Source organism: Lithobates pipiens, unplaced genomic scaffold, assembly GCF_037356315.1.
Source record: "Lithobates pipiens isolate NorthernLeopardFrog02 unplaced genomic scaffold, aLitPip1_a1.2 Scaffold_22, whole genome shotgun sequence".
NCBI lineage: Eukaryota > Metazoa > Chordata > Amphibia > Anura > Ranidae > Lithobates > Lithobates pipiens.
In genome coordinates, this window is record NW_027507784.1 from 343659160 (window position 1) to 343665159 (window position 6000).

The following is a 6000-nucleotide window of genomic DNA, read 5'->3' on the forward strand; positions in this document are numbered from 1 at the left end:
TTGTTTTATTTTTATTCCAGCCTGAGCTTGTTTGGGGCAAGTTTACTGTCCTTCAAAAACTTTAGGGGGGCCGGACTGTGACCATTGAGAGTAGAAAAGACACCAACATCATTGGGGAAAAAAGAATGGCCCGTCATTGGTGTCAGTGGGAGGAATAGTGCCCCATCATTGGTGTCAGTGGGAGGAATAGTGCCCCATCATTGGTGACAGTGGGAGGAATAGTGCCCCATCATTGGTGACAGTGGGAGGAATAGTGCCCCATCATTGGTGACAGTGGGAGGAATAGTGCCCCATCATTGGTGACAGTGGGAGGAATAGTGCCCCATCATTGGTGACAGTGGGAGGAATAGTGCCCCATCATTGTGTCAGTGGGAGGAATAGTGCCCCATCATTGGTGTCAGTGGGAGGAATTATTGCCCCATCATTGGTGTCAGTGGGAGGAATTGTGCCCCATTCTTGGCGTCACTGGGTAGAATTTTGCCGCATCAATAATGTCATAGGGTCCCATTGTTGGTGTCATTGGAAGAAATTGTGCCCCATCACTGGTATTAGTGGAAGGAATTGTGCCCCTTCATTGGTGTCAGTGTGGGGGGGGGGGGATTATGACCCCAAGGGACGAATGAAAAGCAAGCAAAGGGCCGCATCTGGCCTCAAAAAGAAGGAACCATACTCACAAGGGGATGATAAAAAGCATATCAAAGTCCACAATGGACACAGAGCAACCAGAACACCAGGACTGTGTCCAGCATGCCGGAGAACCTTCCAGGTATCCAACATGTTTCTCCCCTCAAAAAACGCGTTAATCATCTGGAAGGTTCTCCGTCGCGCTGGGCACAGTCCTGGCTGCTCTGTGTATATTTGTATTCTTTCATCATCCACTTGTTTGTATGTATCCTTCTTTGTGATTTCAATAAATACCATTGGGTAATGCGCCCTCTATTCCTTCTTTTACATCGTTCCCATTGGGTGTCCCCTGACCCTTGGAGGGCAGCGCGGCCTGTGCATCTACTGGGAGCCATAGAAATTCTAGGCCATTTCCACTGCCGTCGCACCACTTTTGAGCGCAGGAGATTTTGCGTGACTGTAGTTGTGACTGCTGCTTGTCTGCTGTCCGTCTCTGTCCACAACTTCCCATCCCTGGATTCCCAGCATGCTTTGCAGCTTCTCCTTTGCCGTTTACATACTTTTCAAACCGCAAACGGTAATTCCAGTACTGAAATTGACAGTCACCGGTCAGATCGAGAACTGAGCGATCAGCGGTCATGTGATCACTCAGTTCTCGGTCTTAGAGCCAATGTGCACAGCTGCAGCATAGAGGGGAGTATACTTTATTTTTATTTAATGCCCCAACTTATTTATTTTCAGGTTGAGTCCTTCAGCTGTGACTTGCTGCATGCAGGTGGAGATGTGGTCACAAAAATGTAAAATTGTCCCAATAGCTCCAGGCAGGTAAAGCCATGAATGGAAGTTTCTCCCACAATCAGGGAAGGGTCATGTGGCCAAGTGTGGTTTATTAGTAAACACTGAATAGTTCTGTACTGTATTGTATCATTATTTACCATACAGTGCCTTGCGAAAGTATTCAGCCCCCTTGAACTTTTCAACCTTTTGCCACATTTCAGGCTTCAAACATAAAGATATAAAATTTTTATTTTTTGTGAAGAATCACCAACAAGTGGGACACAATTGTGAAGTGGAACAAAATCTATTGGATAATTTAAACTTTTTTAGCAAATAAAAACTGAAAAGTGGTGCGTGCAAACTCACTCCAGAAGTTCAGCGAGGATCTCTGAATGATCCAATGTTGTCCTAAATGACTGATGGTGATAAATAGAATCCACCTGTGTGTAATCAAGTCTCTGTATAAATGCACCTGCTCTGTGATAGTCTCAGGGTTCTGTTGAAAGTGCAGAGAGCATCATGAAGACCAAGGAACACACCAGGCAGGTCCATAATACTGTTGTGGAGAAGTTTAAAGCCGGATTTGGATACAAAAAAGATTTCCCAAGCTTTAAACATCCCAAGGAGCACTGTGCAAGCGATCATATTGAAATGGAAGGAGTATCAGACCACTGCAAATCTACCAAGACCTGGGTGTCCCTCTAAACTTTCAGCTCAGACAAGGAGAAGACTGATCAGAGATGCAGCCAAGAGGCCCATGATCACTCTGGATGAACTGCAGAGAACTACAGCTGAGGTGGGAGAGTCTGTCCATAGGACAACAATCAGTCGTACACGGCACATATCTGGCCTTTATGGAAGAGTGGCAAGAAGAAAGCCATTTCTCAAAGATATCCATAAAAAGTCTTGTCTAAAGTTTGCCACAAGCCACCTGGGAGACACACCAAACATGTGGAAGAAGGTGCTCTGGTCAGATGAAACAAAATCCAACTTTTTGCCCACAATGCAAAACGATATGTTTGGCGTAAAAGCAACACAGCTCATCACCATCAACACACCATCCCCACTGTCACACATGGTGGTGGCAGCATCATGGTTTGGGCCTGCTTTTCTTCAGCAGGGACAGGGAAGATGGTTAAAATTGAGGGGAAGATGGATGCAGCCAAATACTGGACCATTCTGGATGAAAACCTGTTGGAGTCTGCAAAAGACCTGAAACTGGGACGGAGATTTATCTTCCAACAAGACAATGATCCCAAACATACAGCAAAATCTACAAAGGAATGGTTCACAAATAAACGTATCCAGGTGTTAGAATGGCCAAGTCAAAGTCCAGACCTGAATCCAATTGAGAATCTGTGGAAAGAGCTGAAAACTGCTGTTCACAAACGCTCTCCCATCCAACCTCACTGAGCTCCAGCTGTTTTGCAAGGAAGAATGGGCAAGAATTTCAGTCTCTCGATGTGCAAAACTGATAGAGACACCCCAAGCGACTTGCAGCTGTAATCGCAGCAAAAGGTGGCTCTACAAAGTATTAACGCAAGGGGGCCCAATCATTTTGCACGCCCCACTTTTCATTTTTTTTTATTAGTTAAAAAAGTTTCAAAAATCCAATAGATTTCGTTCCACTTCACAATTGTGTCCCACTTGTTGGTGATTCTTCACAAAAAATAAAAATTTTATATCTTTATGTTTGAAGCCTGAAATGTGGCAAAAGGTTGAAAAGTTCAAGGGGGCCGAATACTTTCGCAAGGCACTGTACATCTCTCAGTACAACGCTACACATTATGGTGCCGCTATAAAACATCACAAACAAAGTGAGACTGGACTTTCAGAATTACCTGTGGGCTGCATGACTGCTCCATAATCTTCAGCAGCAGGGCCTGATCTTGTTCTCGGACTGAATCTTTGCATCACCTAATCGATCGATCAGATTTGGCAGGACTGGAAAGACAAAGAGAAAAGGAAGATGGAGACATACGTTTCTGATTTGATACAATGGGTTAGAATTTACAGCCTGAATGTATTCCTGCAGCAAACCCAAATAAACCATTGACATTCATAGATGTTCAGGAGCGAAGATTAGCTGGATGGACACCCCCTGAGCCCCTCAAAGTACGAGGACAGGAGTGATAGCACTGACAGTCCACTTCCAACTCCTGTCAATTCAAGTGGTAATGTTATTTTTTGTTTTTGTTTTTTTAATGATAAACATGGGCTCCCCCTCTTCTCCATGTGCCACCATAGTAAGACACTCTAACCTGAGTAGCACTGTGTGTCTACTGACACACACAGTGCAGCTTGGCCCTGCCCCCAATCACAGTGATCACACAGTATCCAGTCGCTCGGCTGTATATACAGTGTCTGTCCAATGACAGCTGGGTACACAGGGATCACCCAACAGATTGGCCACCTGATGGCTATTTCCCAGCACAGAGTAAGGCTGGCCATGCATTATACAAATTTCTTCTAAAGATTTCCCAAAACCATATAATATCGAAGTCAAACCTAAACACTTTCAATTTGTGTGCAGTCAGGCAGGCCCTTGTACTACACAGTTGAAGGTAAATCTAAAGGAAATTGAATAAGAAAATTGTATGGTGTATGGCCAGCCTAACTATAGGGCCATGGTCCATCGTTGGTAAAAGTACAGCGGTAAACGGTACACAAGTGGTTCAGGTAAGTGGGTGGAGCTATGCAAATTTGTTTAGTCCAAATTGTATTGTTGGTCGGCCTATATCAGTGCTTTTGTATGGACTGCAGACCCCTGAAGCACAAGGCTCCTTTTCACACTGAGGTGATTCTAAACTGCCAGTAAAACATTTGAGCGCTTTTGAAGAGCTTTCCATTCATTTCAATGGAGAGGGTGAAGATTTCCCCTAACCCCCCGCTATGTATCCTTTGGCAGTTCAATAAAGCTTAAGGCCTGTGAACTCTTTACCCCCACCTCCACACCCCCCCCCCCCCATCACACCTGTTGCTCATTGAAATGCCATTTGATTTGACAGTAAGGCTGGGTTCACACTGAAGCGATGCGGGAACGCCGCAAATCCGCGGCGTTTTCCCGCATCGCATGCCTCCTGCCGGCAGTTCACACTGCCCTATGCGAACTGCTGGGAGTGTCAGTGAAACGTTAATGACACCCCCCAGATCAGTTTGCATATCGCAGTGCGATCTGCAAACTCGGACAGGAATCGGATCGCATGGTGTGAACACCCATGCGATCCGATTCTGCTGCGGACCAAAAAAAAGGGTCCTGTGCAAGTTTGGGGCGGGTGCGATGCGAATTCAGCCATACTATCTGTATGGCTGAACTTGCATCGCTACAGAGATCGGATGTGATTTGCACTGCAGTGCGGTGCGAATCACATCCGGGTCTCCTAGCCGCAGCGGTGTGAACCCAGCCTAAGACTTGACTCTCTGTGATGTTTTTGAAGTAATGCTTTCAGGGTAATGCGGCGTCATGCATGATGTGATGTTTCGGGGTATTATTACTCTGTGCAACACATCAGGCATCAAACCGCAGGATGAATGTCATTTATTTGTATGCTTGGAACTGTATTGTTATGTAGTGCATTTACGCGCTGCGTCACAGTACAGAGTGGAATGCACCCTGTTTAACCACTTGCAGACCGGACCGGACCATTTTGCTGGTCAAAGACCAGACCACTTTTTGCGATTCGGCACTGCGTCGCTTTAACTGACAATTGCGCGGTCGTGCGACGTGGCTCCCAAACAAAATTGACGTCCTTTTTTTTCCCCACAAATAGAGCTTTCTTTTGGTGGTATTTGATCACCTCTGCGGTTTTTATTTTTTTGCGCTATAAACAAAAATAGAGCGACAATTTTGAAAAAAACGCATTTTTTACTTTTTGTTATAATAAATATCCCCCAAAAATATATAAAAAAACATTTTTTTCCCTCAGTTTAGGCCGATACGTATTCTTCTACATATTTTTGGTAAAAAAAAAATCGCAATAAGCGATTGGTTTGCGCAAAAGTTATAGCGTTTACAAAATAGGGGATAGTTTTATAGCATTTTTATTAATAATTTTTTATTATTTTTTTTTTTAACTAGTAATGGCGGCGATCAGCGATTTTTATTGTGACTGCGACATTGTGGGGGACCCATCGCAATAAGCGATTATTGATTGGTTTGCGCAAAAGTTATAGCGTTTACAAAATAGGGATAGTTTTATAGCATTTTTATTATTTTTTTATTATTATTTTTTTTACTAGTAATGGCGGCGATCAGCGATTTTTATTGTGACTGCGACATTGTGGGGGACCCATCGGACATTTTTGACACATTTTTGGGACCATTGTCATTTATACAGTAATCACTGCTATATAAATGCAGTGATTCCTGTGTAAATGACACTGGCAGGGAAAGGGTTAACCAGTGGGTGGCAGTGTAGGGGTTAAGTGTTCCTAGGGGTGTGTTACTAACTGTGCGGGGGTTGGGCTTTCATTTAGTGAACACTGATCTCTGCTCTAATCACATGGAGCAGAGATCAGCGTCACTAGTTGCTAGGCAGAATGGAGAAATGTTGTTTACACGGCATTTCCTCCATTCGGCCGCTCCGTGAGGCGATCGCG

General features: G+C 44.5%; 1 protein-coding gene across 1 annotated transcript in view; it reads right to left on the reverse strand.

Moving 5' to 3' along the window:
• CLASP1 (cytoplasmic linker associated protein 1) overlaps positions 1-3369 on the reverse strand; it is a 233225-nt gene extending 229856 nt beyond the window's left edge. The window contains exon 1 of the mRNA XM_077449691.1: positions 3243-3369. The gene's annotated coding sequence lies outside the window, so the exon portion shown is untranslated. The remainder of the gene's footprint in view (positions 1-3242) is intronic.
• Positions 3370-6000: the final 2631 nt, after the last annotated feature.